Source organism: Oncorhynchus keta, chromosome 24, assembly GCF_023373465.1.
Source record: "Oncorhynchus keta strain PuntledgeMale-10-30-2019 chromosome 24, Oket_V2, whole genome shotgun sequence".
In the NCBI taxonomy this organism is placed as follows: domain Eukaryota; kingdom Metazoa; phylum Chordata; class Actinopteri; order Salmoniformes; family Salmonidae; genus Oncorhynchus; species Oncorhynchus keta.
Window position 1 is genome coordinate 12,609,949 of NC_068444.1, and position 10,000 is coordinate 12,619,948.

At 43.8% G+C, this 10,000-nt stretch overlaps 1 protein-coding gene across 3 annotated transcripts in view; it reads left to right on the forward strand.

The window, feature by feature from the left end:
• The window catches only part of LOC127911372 (RNA binding protein fox-1 homolog 3-like), a 1,085,108-nt gene that overhangs the window by 260,926 nt on the left and 814,182 nt on the right, over positions 1-10,000 (forward strand). The gene's annotated exons all lie outside the window — the stretch shown is intronic.

Below are 10,000 nucleotides of genomic sequence, written 5' to 3' on the forward strand. Positions count from 1 at the left end.
TCCCCTCTCTCTCCCTCCCTTTCTCTCCACCTACTCTCTCTCTCCCTCCCTTTCTCTCCACCTACTCTCTCTCTCCCTCCCTTTCTCTCCACCTACTCTCTCTCCCTCCCTTTCTCTCCACCTACTCTCTCTCTCCCTCTCTCTCTCCCTCCATTTCTCTATCCCTCCCTCTCTCTCCCTCCATTTCTCTCCACCTACTCTCTCTCTCTCCCTCCCTCTCTCTCCACTTACTCTCTCTAACTCCCTCTCTCTCCACCTACTCTCTCTCTCTCTCCCTCCCTCTCTCTCCACCTACTCTCTCTCTCTCCCTCCCTTTCTCTCCACCTACTCTCTCTCTCTCTCTCTCTCTCTCTCTCACCTGCTCTCTCACCTCCCTTTCTCTCTCCCTTTTTCCCTCTCTCTCCCTCCCTCTCTCTCCCTTTCTCTCTCCCTTTCTCCCTCCCTCTCTCTCTCTTTCTCTCTCCCTTTCTCCCTCCCTCTCTCTCCCTTTCTCTCTCCCTTTCTCCCTCCCTCTCTCCCTTTCTCCCTCACTCTCACGTTTCCCCTGCCTCTTCTCCTCTCACCACTAGTGATATTAGAGAATGATCAGATGTCTGTATATTAATTAGACCAATTCATTATGAGGCCCCTGAATGGCCCCTGATCTATCTGGGCATACTATAGGGAGACAGTACACCACTCAGCCCCATCTCACTCGTGTGTGTGTGTGTGTGTGTGTGTGTGTGTGTGTGTGTGTGTGTGTGTGTGTGTGTGTGTGTGTGTGTGTGTGTGTGTGTGTGTGTGTGTGTGTGTGTGTGTGTGTGTTTGTGTGTGTGTGTGTACTACAGGGAGTCTGGGTGCTCATAGGTTTCCCCACAAATCACAGTTGGAGGATTAGTGTAACGACGAGGGAATAAGCAGGAAATCTGGGAATCCTCCAAGCAGGAAATCTGGGAATCCTACAAGCAGGATTTCTGGTAAACGTTGTGATTTTGGGAACGTTTCTGGAATTTTACAAACCTGGGAAGGCATCACACCAGTCAACCCAATCTATCTCTCTATGACTACCTAACTACATTTCTCATATCTCAACTTCTGTATCTCATAGGCCTCCTCTAGAGCGATAGCATGAACAATAAAGGGTTGCTATTTGCATGGAATTCATGACATGGTAAAATGGTAAGTGCAATATAATGATTAAATATTGTATATCTTTAAATATGCACATAGTGTGGCATGTGGCAATGTCTGGCTACGTGTGACTGCTGTGATGTGAACACTGATGTAGATTGTAAAGTGTGTGGTTGTGTACCAAATGGCCAGGGCCCAAGGTCGTTAATGGCAATACGGTACCATTTGGGACGGAGCCTGTGTCGTGATAATATACATACTTGAGAACTCAGCAGCTATATATGGTGTGGTATGGTGTGGTATGGTGTAATATGGTGTGGTATGGTGTGGTATGGTGTGGTATGGTGTGGTATAGTGTGATATGGTTTGAAATGGTGTGGTATGGTGTGGAATGGTGTGGTACGGTTTGAAATGGTGTGGTATGGTGTGATATGGTTTGATATGGTGTGGTATGGTGTGGTATGGTGTGATATGGTGTGGTATGGTGTGATATGGTTTGATATGGTGTGGTATGGTGTGGTATGGTGTGGTACGGTTTGAAATGGTGTGGTATGGTGTGATATGGTTTGAAATGGTGTGGTATGGTGTGGTATGGTGTGATATGGTTTGAAATGGTGTGGTATGGTGTGGTATGGTGTGATATGGTGTGGTATGGTGTGATCTGGTTTGAAATGGTGTGGTATGGTGTGGTATGGTGTGGTATGGTGTGATATGGTGTGGTATGGTGTGATCTGGTTTGAAATGGTGTGGTATGGTGTGGTATGGTGTGGTATGGTGTGGTATGGTGTGATATGGTGTGGTATGGTGTGGTATGGTGTGGTATCGTGTGAAATGGTGTGATAGGGTTTGAAATGGTGTGGTACGGTGTGATATGGTTTGAAATGGTGTGGTATGGTGTGGTATGGTGTGGTATCGTGTGAAATGGTGTGATAGGGTTTGAAATGGTGTGGTATGGTGTGATATGGTTTGAAATGGTGTGGTATGGTGTGGTATGGTGTGGTATCGTGTGAAATGGTGTGATAGGGTTTGAAATGGTGTGGTATGGTGTGGTATCGTGTGAAATGGTGTGATAGGGTTTGAAATGGTGTGGTACGGTGTGATATGGTTTGAAATGGTGTGGTATGGTGTGGTATGGTGTGGTATCGTGTGAAATGGTGTGGTACGGTGTGATATGGTTTGAAATGGTGTGGTATGGTGTGGTATGGTGTGGTATCGTGTGAAATGGTGTGATAGGGTTTGAAATGGTGTGGTATGGTGTGGTATGGTGTGGTATCGTGTGAAATGGTGTGATAGGGTTTGAAATGGTGTGGTATGGTGTGGTATGGTGTGATATGGTTTGAAATGGTGTGGTATGGTGTGGTATGGTGTGGTATGGTGTGGTATGGTGTGGTATCGTGTGAAATGGTGTGATAGGGTTTGAAATGGTGTGGTATGGTGTGGTATGGTGTGGTATCGTGTGAAATGGTGTGATAGGGTTTGAAATGGTGTGGTATGGTGTGGTATGGTGTGATCTGGTTTGAAATGGTGTGGTATGGTGTGGTATGGTGTGGTATGGTGTGATATGGTGTGGTATGGTGTGATCTGGTTTGAAATGGTGTGGTATGGTGTGGTATGGTGTGGTATGGTGTGATATGGTGTGGTATGGTGTGGTATGGTGTGGTATCGTGTGAAATGGTGTGATAGGGTTTGAAATGGTATGATAGGGTGTGGTTTAGGCCTCCCGGGTGGCGCAGTGGTTAAGGGCGCTGTACTGCAGCGCCAGCTGTGCCATCAGAGACTCTGGGTTCGCGCCCAGGCTCTGTCGTTACCTGCCGCGACTCGGAGGTCCGTGGCGCGACGCACAATTGGTCTAGCGTCGCCCGGGTTAGGTGCACGGTGTTTCCTCCGACACATTGGTGCGGCTGGCTTCCGGGTTGGATGCGCGCTGTGGTAAGAAGCAGCGCGGCTTGGTTGGGTTGTGTATTGGAGGACGCGTGACTTTCAACCTTCGTCTCTCCCGAGCCCGTACGGGAGTTGTAGCGATGAGACAAGATAGTAGCTACTAAAACATTTCGATACCATGAAATTGGGGAGAAAACGGGGTAAACATGTACTTAAAATAAATTAATGGTGTGATAGGGTTTGAAATGGTGTGATAGGGTGTGATAGGGTTTGAAATGGTGTGATAGGGTTTGAAAAGGTGAAATGGTGTGGTATGGTGTAATACAGTTTTTTTTGTGAGGAATGGTGTGATATAGTGTGGTATGGAGTGATATAGTGTGATATAGTGTGGTATGGAGTGATATAGAGTGATATATTGTGGTATGGAGTTCTATAGTGTGATATAGTGTGATATGGAGTGATATAGTGTGGTATGGAGTGATATAGTGTGGTATGGAGTGATATAGTGTGATATAGTGTGGTATGGAGTGATATAGTGTGATATAGTGTGGTATGGAGTGATATAGTGTGATATAGTGTGGTATGGAGTGATATAGTGTGATATAGTGTGGTATGGAGTGATATAGAGTGATATATTGTGGTATGGAGTGATATAGTGTGATATAGTGTGGTATGGAGTGATATAGTGTGATATAGTGTGATATAGAGTGATATATTGTGGTATGGAGTTCTATAGTGTGATATAGTGTGATATGGAGTGATATAGTGTGGTATGGAGTTCTATAGTGTGATATAGTGTGATATGGAGTGATATAGTGTGGTATGGAGTGATATAGTGTGATATAGTGTGATATGGAGTGATATAGTGTGATATATTGTGGTATGGAGTTCTATAGTGTGATATAGTGTGATATAGTGTGATATAGTGTGGTATGGAGTGATATAGTGTGATATAGTGTGATATGGAGTGATATAGAGTGATATATTGTGGTATGGAGTTCTATAGTGTGATATAGTGTGATATAGTGTGGTATGGAGTTCTATAGTGTGATATAGTGTGATATGGAGTGATATAGTGTGGTATGGAGTGATATAGTGTGATATATTGTGGTATGGAGTTCTATAGTGTGATATAGTGTGATATAGTGTGATATAGTGTGGTATGGAGTGATATAGTGTGATATAGTGTGATATGGAGTGATATAGAGTGATATATTGTGGTATGGAGTTCTATAGTGTGATATAGTGTGATATAGTGTGGTATGGAGTGATATAGAGTGATATATTGTGGTATGGAGTTCTATAGTGTGATATAGTGTGATATGGAGTGATATAGTGTGGTATGGAGTGATATAGTGTGATATAGTGTGGTATGGAGTGATATAGTGTGATATAGTGTGGTATGGAGTTCTATAGTGTGATATAGTGTGATATGGAGTGATATAGTGTGATATGGAGTGATATAGTGTGGTATGGAGTGATATAGTGTGATATAGTGTGGTATGGAGTGATATAGTGTGATATAGTGTGGTATGGAGTGATATAGTGTGATATAGTGTGATATGGAGTGATATAGTGTGATATAGTGTGATATAGTGTGGTATGGAGTGATATAGTGTGATATAGTGTGATATGGAGTGATATAGTGTGATATAGTGTGATATGGAGTGATATAGTGTGATATAGTGTGATATAGTGGGGTAGCCTAGTGGTTAAAGCGTTGGACTAGTAACCGAAAGATTGCAAGATCGAATCCCAGAGCTGACAAGGTACAACTCTGTCTGCCCCTGTACAAGGCAGTTAACCCACTGTTCCTAGGCTGTTATTGTAAATAAGAATTTGTTCTTAACTGACTCCCCTAGTTAACCTCGTTGTGGGACGGTAGCGTCCCACCTGACCAACATCCAGTGAAATTGCAGAGCTCCAAATTCAAAAGCAGAAATACCGATTATAAAAATTCAGAAAACATACAAGTGTTATGCAAGTGTTATACATAGGTTTAAAGACTAACTTCTTGTGAATCCAACGACGGTGTCATATTTCAAAAAGGCTTTACGGCGAAAGCACACCGTGCGATTATCTGAGAACATCGCCCAGCAGACGAATCATTACAAACAGTAACCAGCCAAGTAGAAGAGTTATACAAGTCAGAAATAGAGATAAAATGAATCATGTCAGAAGACATGCATCTACTCAATAAATGTTTGTTTTGTTCGAGAAAGTCTCTCTTTATATCCAGAAACCGCCATTTTGTTTGTGCGTTTTCTTTGGTAATCCACAGGCTCAAACGCAGTCACAACACGCAGACAAAAACAATCCAAATTGTATCCGTAAAGTTCATAGAAACAAGTCAAACGATGTTTATATTCAATCCTCAGGTTGTTTTCAGCCTAAATTTCAATGACGTCATCAATGTAAAAGGTAAAGAAGAAAGGCTCTCGGGATTGAGGATTAAACAGCTCTGTGGCACTTTAGGGTCGACATTCAGGCTGCTCTTACTCCCTCATTTTTTCAGAATAAAAGCCTGAAACAATTTATAAAGTGGAAGGAATAGGAACTGCAATTTGTGAGTCAATGGATACTGTATTGGGATTGAATAGAAAACTACAAAAATGAAGAAATCCTACTTCCTGCATGGATTTTCCTCTGGTTTTCACCTGACAAATCAGTTCCGTTATACTCACAGACATTATGTTAAAGGTTTTGGAAACTGTAGAGTGTTTTCTATCCAAATCGACCAATTATATGCATATCCTAGCTTCTCCACCTGAGTAGCAGGCAGTTTACTTGGGCACACTTTTCATCCGGAGGTAAAAATACTGCCTCCTTCCTACCCTAGAGAAGTTTAATAATACAAAAATGGTGAGGAGTGATATAGTTTGTTCTTGCAAATAAAAAGTGAGATTAAAAAGAGAGCAGGGGGCCTGTGATGTGCTGGGTCAGAAGGAATGGGATGCTCTGTATTAAGATTTCAGATGTGTGTGTGTGCGTGTGCGTGTGTGTGTGTGCGTGTGTGTGTGCGTGTGCGTGTGTCTGTGTGTCTGTGTGTGTGTGTCTGTGTGTCTGTGTGTGTGCATGTGCGTGTGCGCGTGCGTGTGTGTGTGTCTGTGTGACTGTGTGTGTGCGTGTGCGTGTGCGTGTGCGCGTGCGTGTGTGTGTGTGTGTGTGTGTGTGTGTGTGTGTGTGTGTGTGTGTGTGTGTGTGTGTGTGTGTGTGTGTGTCTGTGTGTGTGTCTGTGTCTGTGTGTGTGTGTGTGTGTGTGTGTGTGTGTGTGTCTGTGTGTCTGTGTCTGTGTCTGTGTCTGTGTCTGTGTGTCTGTGTGTGTGTGTGTGTGTGTCTGTGTCTGTGTCTGTGTGTGTGTCTGTGTGTGTGTCTGTGTGTGTGTGTGTGTGTGTGTGTGTCTGTGTGTCTGTGTCTGTGTCTGTGTCTGTGTCTGTGTCTGTGTCTGTGTGTGTGTGTGTCTGTGTCTGTGTGTGTCTGTGTGTCTGTGTCTGTGTCTGTGTCTGTGTCTGTGTCTGTGTGTGTTGTATTAGGAAGGCTGATCTGGATGCAGGCCGTCGTTCTAGACCAATCACAGGCTCTGATGTATCTAATGTTTTCTAAACAGTTGACAGGGGAAAACAAATTCATGTGAGCATTAACATACTGACCACCCCCCCCCACACTGACGCAACACAAACACACACACCCTGTCGGGTTCCTGGAGTGGGCTGGCCCTGCGGTCAAACTGGCTGCCATTAGGTTTATTAGAAATCCAATTTCGGAGAGGGAAGAATGTAGGGAAGGAGGGAGAGAGGGAAGTCTGGAGGTAAGGAAGGAAGGAGAGAGGGAAGGAGAGAGGGAGGGAGAGAGGTAAGACTGGAGGGAAGGAGGGAGAGAGGGAGGGATAGAGTTAAGACTGGAGGGAAGGAGGGAGTGGGGGAGGGAGATAGGGAGGGAGAGAGGGAAGGCTGGAGGGAAGGAGGGAGTGAGTGAGGGAAATAGGGAGGGAGAGAGGGAAGGATGGAGAGGGGGAGGGAGATAGGGAGGGAGAGAGGGAAGGCTGGAGGGAAGGAGGGAGGAAGTGAGGGAGATAGGGAGGGAGAGAGGGAAGGAGGGAGGGAGTGAGGGAGAGAGGGAATGATGGAGTGATGGAAGGAAAGAGTGGGATAATTGGGAGGCAGAAGAATAAGAAGAGGTAAAGGGAATAACAGGGATGTAGTTAGAGGAAGTGTAAGAAAAAGAGCAGATATACATTACACAAAACTATACTGCTTCTAAATAGTACCAGATTGATTATTTGGCTTGTAGCCATAGTGGAACCCCTTTTGGGCCAAAATGTAACTTTTTTTTGAAGGTCTTTAAGAGCCATGCTCATAAGATTCTGGAACCTCAGTTGTGCTTTAAGAACCCGTTCCTAAGGTTCTATAAAGAACACTTTCCTAAGATTGTATAAAGAACCAAAAAAGGGTTCCAATATGTTTCTAACCCTTTGTGGTGCTATGTAGAACCCTTTGTGGTGCTATGTAGAACCCTTTTTGGTGCTATGTAGAACCCTTTGTGGTGCTATGTAGAACCCTATTTGGTGCTATGTAGAACCCTTTGTGGTGCTATGTAGAACCCTTTTTGATGGTTCTTTACATAACATTCATGGACATTTATAAAGGAACTTTCTCAACCTGTCCTTTGTAGGTCTTTTTGAAAAACCATAATGTTTTTTTTTATCCTGGTGAGCCATATTGTATTGTTAAAATTCCATAGGTGTTATTATTGTGTTAATTGACTAGTTGAATCAGGTGAGTTACCTCTGTGGGTCCCTGAGGAGAACAACTGACGGACTTAATCAACCGTTCTCATTTGACATGAAGCCATACATGGGTCTTTCAAAAGAGTTAGTTAAACTGCTGCTATTCTGGCTATTCTGGCTTTTAAATAAGGCAAGGGTGGGAAGAGATATCACAGAGGCTGCCTTGATAGTGGAAGAGAGAGAACGAGTTAGGAAAGGAAGAGAGGAAAGAATTAGAAGGAGTGACAGAGACTAAGGGAGAAATAGAGAAACAGAGAGAGAGTTAGAGATGAAGAGAGAGAGACAAAGAGAGAGAGAGAGAGAGAGAGAGAGAGAGAGAGAGAGAGAGAGAGAGAGAGAGAGAGAGAGAGAGAGAGAGACTAGGGGAGAAATAGAGAGGGAGAGACAAAGAGAGAGAGAGAAAGAGAGAGAGAGAGAGAAAGAGAGAGAGACAGAGAGAGCGAGCGATATATAGAAAATGATGAGCGTACTGTGGTTTTAACCTCTATGGGATCGGTGTCCTCCCCGCGGGATGGTTGAGCTAACGTTGGCCAATGTGGTTAGGGCATAGACATATCTGATGTGGGCAGGAAGCTTAAATTCTTGTTAATCTAACTGCACTGTCCGATTTACGGTAACTGTTAAAGTGAATGAACACTATTCTATTGTTTGAGGAGAATTACCTGTGTCAATAAACAAATTAGGCACATTTGGGCAGTCTTGATACAACATTTTGAACACATACAAGGGTTCATTGGATCAGTCTAAAACGGTATCAGTCTTTGCACATACACTGCTGCCATCTAGTGGCCAAAATCTAAATTGTGCCTGGGCTGGAACAATACATTATGGCCTTACTCTTGCATTTCAAAGATGATGGTACAAAAAAAATATTTATTGCTTTTTTACCAGATTTGATGTATGATATTCTCCTTCATTAGTTTCACATTTCCACAAACTTCAAAGTGTTTCCTTTGAAATGGTATCAAGAATATGCATATCCTTGCTTCAGGTCCTGAGCTACAGAGAGAGAAATGGAGAAATTACAATTTTAAAAAAGGGGAGGATCCCTATTAAGCAGCATGATTGTGGTTGTTCCCATTAAAACAAATCCTGGGTTTCCTGTCACTGTATTAACTTCCTGTATTACAAAGGCACTTCCTCGAATAGTGAGTCAGCCCCAGGAACCCCACTCTCTTTCTCCCTCTATCTTTCTTTCTCTTTTCTCTTTCTCCCTCACTTTATTTGCTTCTCCTCTCCTCCACCTTCAGTTTTTTTCCCCCACTTGTCCTTGATCCTCATCTCTGTCTCTCCCTCTTTCTCCTGTTGTCATCCTTCCTTCCCATTTTTATGTTTTTATTTATAATATTTTTCAGTTGTTTCCTATCTGTTTTTTTTCATGCTGCTATCTCTCTACTTCATCTCAGCAGTTCCCAGTCTGTGTGCTTAGTGTGTGACGGTGTGCATCTTACTCAGTGGTGTACAACCTCTAGTGGACCTCTACAACCTCTAGTGGACCTCTACAACCTCTAGTGGACCTCTACAACCTCTAGTGGACCTCTACAACCTCTAGTGGAACTCTACAACCTCTAGTGGACCTATACAACCTCTAGTGGAACTCTACAACCTCTAGTGGACCTCTACAACCTCTAGTGGACCTCTACAACCTCTAGTGGACCTCTACAACCTCTAGTGGAACTCTACAACCTCTAGTGGACCTATACAACCTCTAGTGAACCTCTACAACCTCTAGTGGACCTCTACAACCTCTAGTGGACCTCTACAACCTCTAGTGGACCTCTACAACCTCTAGTGGAACTCTACAACCTCTAGTGGAACTCTACAACCTCTAGTGGAACTCTACAACCTCTAGTGGACCTATACAACCTCTAGTGAACCTCTACAACCTCTAGTGGATCTCTACAACCTCTAGTGGACCTCTACAACCTCTAGTGGACCTCTACAACCTCTAGTGGAACTCTACAACCTCTAGTGGAACTCTACAACCTCTAGTGGACCTATACAACCTCTAGTGAACCTCTACAACCTCTAGTGGACCTCTACAACCTCTAGTGGACCTCTACAACCTCTAGTGGAACTCTACAACCTCTAGTGGACCTATACAACCTCTAGTGGAACTCTACAACCTCTAGTGGAACTCTACAACCTCTAGTGGACCTATACAACCTCTAGTGGACCTCTACAACCTCTAGTGGACCTCTACAACCTCTAGTGGAACTCTAC